This window comes from Corvus brachyrhynchos, unplaced genomic scaffold (assembly GCF_000691975.1).
Source record: "Corvus brachyrhynchos isolate BGI_N302 unplaced genomic scaffold, ASM69197v1 scaffold94, whole genome shotgun sequence".
NCBI lineage: Eukaryota > Metazoa > Chordata > Aves > Passeriformes > Corvidae > Corvus > Corvus brachyrhynchos.
The window spans coordinates 10,677,522-10,689,713 of record NW_008238330.1 but is presented as its reverse complement, the minus strand read 5'-3'; the positions used below and the strand labels follow the sequence as shown (position 1 = coordinate 10,689,713).

The window sequence follows — 12,192 nt, the reverse complement described above, 5'->3', positions numbered from 1 at the left end:
CGGAGTCAGGGGTGCGAGAGGGATCAGGTTCCGCTTGTGAGACGCGTTCGCTTATCGGTTTGTCTTTTTATTCTTGTTTTACGAGAGATCATCTGAAGTGGCAGCAGCCTGGTGGCTTGCACCGATAGTTTAAGGAGCATTGCGTTGTAACTGTCCTTCTGCAGCGTAGTGGGCTCGGTTATATGTGAATAAGCAGTTTCAGGGGTAGGCATGTAGTGAAAATAGCGTGTGGATTTTTCCCACTTTTTCCGAATGGGTGGGAGCTGCGAGGGAAGGTGATATTAGTATCTATCATTGCATGAAAAGCATCGTATCTCGGGTAGAAGGCAGGATGTTTTTATTTTTTTTGTTTTTCAGGCAGGAACTACCAGGTGCTTGTCATGACCAGTTTGCAGAGATGTGTGTTAGTAATACACAGCCAAAGGCACGAGACTACTCCATATCGTAATGAACTGAGCCTGTGGCTTGCATGTTGTATTTAAAGTAGAACACTGCATGTAAGACGGCATTCTTTTTAAAAGATGTCTTGAAGTGTAACCACAGAAAAAGCCTGTTGTAGTAGTGATAGGCAGTTTACTAGAGGTAGCCTTCATGTATTTCTCTCATATAGTAGGAGGGGCCAGATGACTGTTTCAGGAAAATATTTTAAAATATTTTAAAGCATAGATGGTTGTAACAGAGATAAAACAACTATGGATAAGTAATTAAGGATTGAACAGACTTATATGGGAAAAATTGGGGAGGAAATTGAACTACGCTATGAATAAATGGCCATGCTTGTGCAGCAGAATTACAGAATACATACTGTATGAGAGAAAATTCACCTCTCTCAACTGCAGAAAGCAGTCAGGCATTCAAGGTCTGTGGAGGGAGTCCTTTATATCGAGAGGCTGCTGTGGAAAAAGCTGCTAATTAAAGCAAGCAGGATCAGTTCCTCTTTATCGACAATTTAATGTTTAAAAATGACCCTTTGACTGCCTGAGAAGGTAAATCAGCAATGAGAATGTGCTTTTGATGAATGAAGGTGTCATTCTACACCTGGCCTTTATTTTTTGGGGGGCATGGGGGAGGAGGGGAAAGTGTGCAAATTAGTAGATTGGGGAATGCAATCAAAAGAAAAAAAAAATTAAGCAATCATTTTCTGATAATGCTTTGCAGCACTACCTGTGGAAAGCAGATGCAACGGTTCAAATCTGTGTTAAGTTCTGAGTCTGATGTTTGCAGAGTGATTTTAACCAGATAATTTGTAGGAATAGATAACAGTATAGTAACAGTGACACTACCTGTATCTGAAGATATTCTAGTGACTTAAAAACTTAATTAGATCTAAAACTACACATGCAAGCAACTGGCTGTTGCCTACTATGCTGTTGTCCCAGAGTGACCTATTCCCCTCTAGTTTATGTCAGACTTACTGTAAGTCATAATCATAAAGTAGTATTTTATGCAGTGAAATGATTATGCTAAATTTCTTACGAGCTATTCTGATTGTGGTGGACCCTGCTAATCAGTTGTGTGAACACCAGTTATTCCTTTAAAAAAAATGTGTTACTTCTGAGGATTCGAAAACTGCAGAAACATCTTTAATCCTATTAGAACTGATGGAATTTGCTCTGCCCTTGTAAACTGATGTTCTCTAGACTAATGCCAGGTATGGAACAGTTTGAACTTTTGTCTTTCCACTGGAGAGGTTAAAGAAAGAGGGAAGCCAGTTACAAGTGTTACAATGGCAGAGATGTAATTATGTGATTGCACCCAGGATCTGCAGTTACAACAGCCTAATGCAGAATAAAATAAAACAAAACTCAAGTTTATTATTGACAAAATCTTTTATTTCTGCTAATAAAATGGATGTGTCAATATAATGCTGACATATCTGCAATACTGTGCATACATTAAAGAGATTTTATGTGTTGTCACTGCCTTTAAAAGTTTGACAACACTGGGCAATCTTTCCTCTCCTGGCAACAGGAGGCAATATTCCTAAGTGCTTGTGCTGTAGCATCTGCTCTGGTGCTGCCTTCGATTGGAGGTCTTGCCAGGGCTGAGTTTTGCCTTAGCAGATAAGCTGAATCAGCACAGATTACATTTCTTCACAGCCTGTAGCTCCCTGAAACAAGAGTTCAGCTAAGCCAAATCCCTTGGTGGCCATGCAACAGACCTCAGTTGCATCAAGAAAACCAACCAACTCACGCTCCAGTCTAGTCACTGGATTGTAGGTAGACCAGAAGTTTTGGCCATGCTATAAATTAGATTGATCAATTGCCAGGTAAATTGAGGCAATTAATGTAATTAATTCTAGTGTATGTGTTTGCAAATGATTTATTCTTGTCAGAGTTTGTAGATCTGTGTAGAAAACCTTCCCTGACTTGTTCCATGACATCCTTGCTTGTGCAAAATATGAACTGGTATGCCTGGCTGTACTTACTAAATGACTAAATGAATTAATAAGAAACATATGATTTTTTATTAATAGGTACTAAGTTTTTGCATCCAAAGCTCAGCTGTGTTGTGGAGCAGAACTAAAGACAATATGGTGGTTAGAAGAGATCTCCTTTGAGTGATAGGGAGCAATTTCATGACTGTGATACTGAAGATATTTAATCAATAGAACTTAAAATCAATAGAAATTTAAGTGAACCAAAAATCCTGTTATTCCCTGAATTATTTCAGGGAAACCACTAGACACAGTTACTGTGGGGTAACTATGAATGACTCATCTGGAGACATGTGCTGGCCACAGTAAATATACAAAATAGAAAGAATGAAAATTTCTGTTAAGTTTTTAACTTAGCAGCCAAAAAGAGAAAGCTTCATAGTTAACTCTCTTGTCTGACTGAAGACTGAGTTATTCTTCAAAAGAAACAGCAGTGAGTCCAGGTTACAACTTTGGATCTGCTCTGTAGTCTGTTATAAATAAAGCTTTTCAGACTTCGAATTTGAGATACTAGGACTCAGAATGGTGAGGTTAGAGGTGTTACCAGTAGATCATTAATAACAGGAGTGTGGTAAGTGTTGAAATAAGGAGTGATGTGTGTAGGAAAGGATGACCTATCTCTTGCTCCTGGCTGATGGAGGAAATGAATTATGCAGAACACTTAGCCCCCTCTTTGGGCAAGAACATGACACATCTCTGCTTGGTACTGAGTAATCCTTGCCACTGACGATGATACATGTAATCCACAGGTAAAACACTCATTGTGACCTTTGGTTTACTGATAGCATTCCCTGAAAGAACTGTATGAGCTGGCATGCTTGCCAGTTTTCCTTTGAAAAGCTCTCTGGAGCTGGGTAAGGGTCCAACTTGTTCTTTATTATGGCAATGAATTCTCTGTGCTTTCTCTTCATTCTTTCTGCATCAGAAAAGCAGGTTTTATCCAGTGTGCTGGGAGGCTGAGGGAAAGATTTGCTAAAAATTGCCTTGGCAGTCACCATTTGGGAGCATGATATAAAGGGCAAGACATAAATGTAATTCTACAAGTGGGTAATGCATTAAATGCTGAAAGTAGAAGTACTGATCTTGCTGCAGGCAGCAGTGACCACTGGAGCTTTTCTCCTAAGAAAAGCATAAAAGGAGCCGCATGATTCTTAGAGGAAGAAGCATCTCTAACATCTAGGTACATTTTCAAAGTCATTTTTTCATCAGTCCATTCCATCCCTGAAGTGTGGAGACCTCAACTGAAATTCTCACATACTGTTCAGGACCAAGTTTTTAATTTAGCCAGGTCAGTAACATACTATGGTGAACCTGTTTCAAAAAAAGAGTTAAGTAAATTTGGGAACAGGGTTCTGTTTACAGGGTTGTAGAATTGCTGATGTTGCAGGGGCCTCTGGATGTTGTGTGGTCCCATTCCCTGCTCAAAACATGTAGAGCAGGTTGTGCAGGACTGTGTGCAGCTGAATTTTGAATGTCTCCAGTCTCTGGGGTTGGCGACTCCACTGCCTCTCTGGGTCACCTGTATCTGTATTGGACCAATCTCACAGTGAGAGTTTTCTTCTGTTTAAATGCAGTTGCTTGTGTTTTCAGTTGTGCCTGTTTCATCTTGTTCATTCAGTGAGGCCCTGAGAAGAGCCTGGTTTCATCTTCTTTGCTGTCCCTTCTTTGTCATGTGGGCATGCTCCTTGTCTGTGGTCAGCTTGTCCACTAAGGGTCCCAGATCTTGCTCTGCAAATCCATTTTGCCAGCCAGTTGCCCTCCAACCTCTGCTAGTACAGAAGGAAAGAGAGGTCTAAACAGAAAGGCTGGAAGAAGAGAAAACGACAAAGGGAAAAGAGTAGGAGATGTGGTGGGAGGTGGGTGGGAGTGTGCAGAGGAATGCAGGCATCTGGAGACATTATGCTGGTTGCAGCAGGCTGGTTTACCTCAGCCCCATTATAGTGCTATTGAGGGAAGACCACATGTCAATCCACAAGTGCTTTTATGCCTGGTAATTTAAGCAGGATTTAATGCATCCTGTCATTATAAACAATGACATTAGTATGAATCAACAAGGATGTGTGAGTTTTTTCTCTGAGGTTGGTATATACGCTTCCAGGGCAGCCAAGAATTTTCAACAGTCTTTGCAATGGCATAAATTCAGGCAGTTTTAGTGTAATTTAATAAAAGGTTTGGCTGGGCAGCTCACTTTGCCTTATTAAGCTGTCTATTAAGGCAGACTTTTCCAGGAAGGGCCCTTCAGTAAAGCATCATGATGCCTAAAGGAACAGCAGTAGTTCTATGACAAGCCACTAGTAGAATATGTTAGTTATGGAAGAGATGGGTGAGAGAAGCCTTCTGTGGTCACTGGCATTCATATTTTAGTCCAGGGGTAGTAGTCCTCTAGAATAGATGGTGCAGGACTACATTTAGGAGTCCTTTATGGTGGTCGTCAGATGGAGGTTGTGCAATAAGGTTGGGTCTGATGTTTTGTAACACGTGTATGCGTGTGCATTAGAGCACAGAACTCCTTGGTGTTTGGAAATCACACAGGCATACTGAGAGTCTTTCATAGCTCAGAAGTAGTTGCAACTTGTCCTTATCATTAGTCCATATCCACATCCACTGTAAATAGGTCACTCAAAGTCATTGGAGCCATACCTGTCTGCCCATTGTACTTTTGTTTTTTCTTCCAGAAGATTGATAATCACCCAAGAAACATAAAACAGTTTTCCTTTTCAAAGTCACCAGAGGTATGATCCATGTGATCCATGCTAAGGTGTTAGAACAATGACATCAAAGTTCTCTTTACCTGCATCCAGGCACATGCCAAGGCCTATGTCCCAGATGTCCCTTTTCTTAACCTGCTGCCTCTTTCTGCCAGGTTGAGTGATCCTAGTCCATGTTTCGGTGAAGCTCCTCTTAGTCCCACTATTCAAAGGACAGCAGCCACTCACCTCTGTCTAACCCTGCTTGCTTTAGGACTCCTTGGTGCTACAGGGAAATGGAGACTGATCACCTCACTGAGATGGTTGGCTGTGTAGAGACAAAAAGACTTGCTGGCTGCCTCTCCTGACCTACAGGCCCTGGTTCATCCAAAATAAGGGTTTAATGTGTTAAGACTGTTGGATTTGTATTCTGCAAGAGTGATACAGTATTATGCCAAAATCCCAGCACAAGCATGGTGTAGCAATTGTAATACATAGTGGAATTGCAATGCAAGCCGCTTCCCCATGCCAGTCTCTGCATGCTCCACTGTCATGAAGAAGGAGGATTTGTCCTAATTAGAGAGATCCCAAACTGTGTGTTGAATACAAATATAGCCTGGAAATTTTCAAATAACCTGCATAGTGTGGCACTTTCAGTGTTTTTTTCCTAGCAGTTTGCATTGTGGTGCTTAATTTGCAAGAGTGTGTTGTATTTTTTCCCAGTGTTAGGTCATAACTGTCATTTTACCCAGTACTTCTGGAGGACAGATCTTTTACTTCACAGAAACCAAGTCCTGAAACATTTTGGGAGTAAAAAGAGAGCCTGGGTAATGTTGGTGATTATTTGGAGATTCAAAGTCAAGGATTCTAGGGTAATTGTGCGTGACCTTTCAGATCTGAGATCTGTCTCCATCAAGGAGGAGGCACAGATCTATTAAAACATCTCTGAGGATCAAGGCTTTTTCTGGCTCCATCAGGAATTTCAGGTCTGAATAGCAATCAAACCAGATGTAACATGTGCCATCAGTGTGTGACGTGTCACCTCTGCCATGCAGGGATGGGATGGCTTTGTGTGCCACCCTTCATGGTGAGAATTTACATCAGGATGTAAGGCTACAAGTGGTTCATACAGCATAAAGTGTCACCACTGATGATTTTTAGGCATTCTGACTGAAGTGAGTTAATTTTCAATTTTCCATAATAAAAAGGGAGGGAGAGAGCAGCCTATGGAAGATGTGTATACTATAAACCACATACACACAAAGCCATACTAACCTTTGAAATACTCACGAACAATTTCTGTGGAGAGCAGGGACAGCTTTTAAGCAGCAGGAGCCAAAATGTGGAAAGCAGCAAATATGCATCCCATTTGCTGTGCCATGGTGCTGGAGCCAGGGGTGTCTGGTGAAATCTCATAATGAAACAGTTGTTAGAGCAGTTGAATACAGCTCAGCAAAGCAGCTCTTGAGCTAACACGGGCTGCCTGTCTGCCAGTAAACAGATAATTACACTCCGTTGTTTCATTGAACTTTTGTGAAAACAGAAATATGTTTATGTAAAATCCACCATGAAAATGTGTTCTGCTTGTGGATCCTGCATAGAGGGATCAGGATATTGGAGAGGGGTGTCAGGTACAGAAGTAATGCTCTATATGCTGAACAATCTGCAGTGGAGAGTCAAGCATATGTAAGTGGCTCCCTCATAGCTTTCGCAGAGGAAAACTGTATTGTATAAGCAGAGAACCTGTTGCTTGGTTTTCAGAGGTCCTTTTGATTCAGATGACCAAATTTAGATGCCTGGAAGGCACTGCATTCCTGGATACATTTGAGGAATCTCACTGTGATTCCCTGAGTACTTGAAGAAAAAAAAACCAAAAAAAAAAACTCTGACTGAATTTTCCTGCTGTCCCACTAATTCATTTTGTTCCTGAAAACCATTGAACAGTGGCCAAAGTCACTTTTTGGGAAGGTTTTTTCTTTTTTATTACCTTGATTGCTGAATATAAATCTTGGCCACTCTGTCAACCTCCAGTTTCTCAGATTAGTAGCTTTCTTATTCTGAAACTAGTATTTAAATTGAATTTAGTCTCTTTCCACAAGAATCAACCTTTAACAGATAAATTAACAAAGAAATTGACAATTCAGAGATGCAATTTTTGCCATGTTTTTTGTTAAGTGTTTGAATTTCATAAAATTAGGAGCATCTTGTCAAATATATAGGATATACACATATGGAATGTGACAGTCTGGAAAGTCTGAGTCTGCAAAGAAATCCTAAAGAGTCTTCTAATTATACTCCCCAAAATCAATAACCTACAGAAACAATGTTGTGTGTAATCTATTACAATGAAAGCTCTGGAGAGCAATGGGAGCCACATGGCACAGAGCTGTATGTATTTAAATTGAATGCCTTATAAAATGAGATGAATAAACGTCTTGGAATAACACACCCACTTCTGTAAATTTACAGGTTGCACCAGCTGGCAGATTGAAAATAAAGAAGCAAGAAGCTGGAAGAGTTTTTATCACCAGGAAGATCTGAACCAATGGACTGTATGGATATAGATATGTTTGAAGGCATCTGCTCTTCCCATTACAAGGTAAGGCACAAGTGGATTTCTCTGCTGGTTTGTGTCTCTTCAGTGCAGTGCAGCTCCCTTTTGTGGCACTGCCCAAGATGGTAGTAGAGGTGTTTTCCAAAGCTTGTTCAACTTAGTTGCTGACTGCTAGTAACTGTGGCCAGTTATTAATAACAATGTGTAAATGGATGATAAGCATACCCAAAAAGCCTCAAGTTTCAAAAGCCAATAAATTCTGATCCTCGGGGCCTGTAAAATTCAAAATTTTATTATATGAAGTATCTGTTCAGATAGCTCTACAGGTTGTCTAATTTTAGCATGTGCTAATAGACCTTCCTACTTACCTAAGGCATATTTTTTATGGGCTTATTAATTGCTGTAGATTGAAGCAGACTTGAAACCTGTACTTAGTGTAGTGGCTAATCAGGAGAAAAAGTCTCTGAACTGGATGCTAGAAAATGTCTCTGTCTGGAGATGCAAGTTATGCCATTTTCTTTGTACAGTTTTTGTGTTCTTTCACTTTCAGGATAATACGGTTTGTTTACAAAATCTCTTTAATTTTCCTTTTTTTTTTCCCTACCAGTAAAAATAATTACTTACTGGTCTAAGGTGAAGGTGATGGAGAGCTTGATAGATTTTCTGGGCATCTTTTGCCTGATGCCCAGATACACTGTCACTTGCTCTGAATGTTTTCTTTAATGAGTTGTTTCCAGGGAAGGTACAAAACACAGATCTTCAAAAAGCTACTTGAAACTGGTGGAAACACTTGAGAAACACATTAACTGAACTTGTTTTAAAGTAAAATTTCTCATTTTCAAGATGATGTAGTTCTGCATGTCTGGAGAGTGCCTATATGGGATGACTTCATATTTTAACAATTCTGATCAACACAAGTTTGCTAGAAGAAAATACAAAACCATACCAGTTCTGTGTTACTCAGGAGCTCATATCAGGCAGCTGAGCAGTTGGAAAAAGAGGCAGCTGCAACTGGGATTAGCTGGTCTCTGCTTTAACCCAGAGAGGCTGAAGAGAGGACATTCAGCTCAAGTCAGTGTGACACTTCATTTCTCCATTTTCACCAGCCAGTGTTAAATGATAAAGGACCAGTCCTGTGCAGTGCACTGCAATTACTTCTGTTCTGTGTGGGGAGATATGACCACCAGTGTTACAGTCTGCCATTTCCACAAGTGTGAGAGAACCAGTCTCCTTCTTCTGTTGTGGAAGAACTAAACTGAAGAGATCCTTAGGTGGGGAACATAACAGACTGTGGCACCGCATCCTGTAGGTATTGGGGGGGCTCCCTTGCATGCTGAAATAACAGGGATGATATGTATTAAGTATTCAGAAAATGCAAAGATAAGCAATAGCAAACACAAGTTAAAAGGAAAAACACATTCAAACTCTTGAGTACTTGGGGCATTCCAGGAATTTTCTGTAACTGTTGTTAGGAAGGAATGTACATAGATCATAAAAACCTGTAGGATCTGGTCTAGATAGCAGACACTTCTCTGGAGAGTTTTATTTCCCCTACTAGATGGTTATGTAACCCCTGGTGTCCACACTCAAGTGCCCCAGTGGAATCTTTATAGCCACCAGTTATTGCCAGCTCCCACAAGTACAAATGCCTGCTGCTGGTCTGTGCTTTCTTGTTTGAATGCACCTTTACATAAGACGTATGCAGTGGGGGTGGGGAATGACAGCTTTGGTTCTGCGTATGTGAAGGGACAATACCATTTCCTGTGCCACCTTGCCTGCTTTAATCATGTCCTTCTCTGGATCAGAGCTTCTGAGTTTGTGCTTCTTGGCACAGCAGGGAGCCCAGCCTTGGACAGGGCCTCTGGCTGTTGCGTGGCAAGTAATCCTTCCAAATAGGATTTGCGTTCTTGCAGCAGCCGTTCTGGGGATAGAGAATGAATACATGGAGGCAAATTGTGCTTACACAGACATAGCTCAAGCCCAGCCATTCAGAACACAAGTTGATGACAGAGTTGCACACAAGTTGAGTATCTGAAAAGAACATGTACTAGTGGCTAAGAAAAATGTACAGGGTCAGAGTAGCTGCAGTATCTTAGTTAACTGGATTTATTGGTGCTGCTTCACAGCACAAATGTTGTTAGAGCCCCAGAGTTGCTTTGTTACTTTTCATCTGCCAGAGTCTGTTGTCCCTCCAGTGTTGCTGTGTGGAAATGTGAGCTTGTTACCAGCTACTACTGTGAACGGTCTTGGTCTTCACTTAAAACTCCATTGCTCTTTTAGTGCTGTGCACTCCCTGCTTTAAAGCACCTGAGATGATCTACTATAGTGACTCTTGTATTGGTATAGTTTATATAGAATAGTTTATATGGTAGATGTTGTATAGTGATTCTTGATGGTAGCCTGCAACTGCAGGATAGAATAAAAAACTGGAGGTAATAGTGACTTAAATCAAAGCCAGAGTTTGAATTCCTGAGCTTTTAAATTGTGGTTTATTTGTGGGCATTATTCTTGATAGCCTTTTGGCTGTGTTTTTCTGGTTTTGGCTGAGAAATGCTTGAAACACCAAACAAAGCTTAGGAACTGGAGGAACAAGCTGCCTTCTGATTTATACCCAACACAGATATTCCGATACTACAAGAAGCTGAGTTTCAGTTAATATTAATTTCATGAAAATGAAAGCCTGAAGAGGAAGCACCTGAAAACCTCTGAAATGTCCTAGATTAGAAAAGTTAAAAACTGAATAAACATATTCTTCAACTCATCCAAATGTTTTGTAGCTCTAGTTTTGTTGTGGGTTTTTTGTTTGTTTGTTTTCTCTGTAGAACATAAGGACATGTTTTTTCTCCGTATTGAAGCACTTGTAAGTTTTAATTGAAACATTTATTTTTAAACTTAAGGATAGGTGAATCAAAATGAGTTCACTTTGCTAGGAGTTTGCAGTCCAGTGAAAGATTTCCTTAAATTAAAAAAAAAAAAAAAAGGAATTTGCTTATGACTTAGTCCTGTCTTTCTCCTGGTGCACTGAATTTTATGTTCCTATTATTCACTTTTCTAGTAGTGCTAAGGGACCTCAGGCCTTGATGAGGCTTCAGTTGTTCTGCATACCGTGCTGGGTTCCACATAAATTGCAAATGCATCTTTCTGCAAAGACTATATGATCAAAGAGGCAAGAGAGATTAGATGGGTATGACCCAGGAGCATAGGGACAGTGAGACATTTTTCATCAGCATGGTAAGCAGTGCCTTCAGGAACCTGCAGGCAGCCATTTACATATACAGCTCTGTAGCCTTGAGGTGATCATGTTTTAAGGTGGTGGAGAATCAAAGCATTTCATCCACGCAAGTGGGGAAGGATCCGAAGAATTGCCCATCGTGTCACTATAGTACTCCCTCTATGCTGTTCTGATTTGAGTGAGAGCAGTTTGATTTAAATCAGCTTGGAAATGGGAGCAGGTTCTTGGCAGTGGGGGAAGCCTTTTCCTTTTGGAAGGGAACATGACATACAGCTCGCCTGTCCTGCTGGGTAATTTGTCCTGACATTTGCTGGCACAGTAAGTTCTTACTAACTGCAGTGACACTTGCCCCGTGTGACATAATTCGGAACACTTTTTCATAATACCTCCACTTGAACTGAAAGCAGCCAAACTGTCTTTTCTAATTTCAGCCCTCTTGATCCCTTGTCCCCAGTGATAAGTTTGCAGTTTCCCAGTGCTGCCTGAAGTAAAATGATGAGATAGCAGCTAGCAATCCAAGGTTTTTCCCTTGTTGCTACTCAAGAGCATGCTAGAAGTCACTGATCCTTTATGAGCTAAATCCTGAAGGAGTTAGCTTCACAAGTTCGCTCTCCCAAAGCAGACATTAAGATATAGAAGTAACAACAGAACCACCTAATAATAAAATGTGTTGTTCTTGCCTCTATTACTGATAACATTGGTCATTAGTCACAGAATATTATATTCAAAACCCATCAAAAGGAAAATGGTATGAAGAAAGATCACAGTCTAAACACTCAGAAAGGATTTTTCGGGTTTTGATGTGGGGATTGTTTCAACTTTGTTTTCAATTTGTTTCTAAAAGGAAAGTATTCAGTATTCTTTAGTAAAGAATACCTAAACACTTGTTGCTGCTTATTCATCTATTCCAGCAGCCATGTGAGATGCAGCAGTTATTTCTTGATGACTAGGTGGAAAATAAAGTTGTTTTGATAACATTTTGTTTGTGTTGATGCCACTGAATGTACATAATTCAGTCTACTTGGTGACCTGGCCCTGACAAGTTTGATTACTATTTCTAACAGTAGATGATAGTGTATCTTTTGGGGTGGTAGGAGACAGTGGGGATGAAAAGTCTTTTGGATACAGTTAAATGTTGTTGAATGTGGTGGGGAATCCATCAGCAAGTGGAGAGAGTTTGGGAGTATGATCTCTTGTTCAGTATCTGGTATGAAGGTAAACTGGTATACTGTGTAAATCAGACTTGGAACTCTGATAAAAAGATGAACTTGCTATGAGACTA

At 40.4% G+C, this 12,192-nt stretch overlaps 1 protein-coding gene across 1 annotated transcript in view; it reads left to right on the top strand.

Moving 5' to 3' along the window:
• The window catches only part of TMEM108 (transmembrane protein 108), a 165,235-nt gene continuing 153,043 nt past the window's right edge, over positions 1-12,192 (top strand). The window contains exons 1-2 of the mRNA XM_017734537.1: positions 1-57; positions 7,594-7,723. The gene's annotated coding sequence lies outside the window, so the exon portion shown is untranslated. The remainder of the gene's footprint in view (positions 58-7,593; positions 7,724-12,192) is intronic.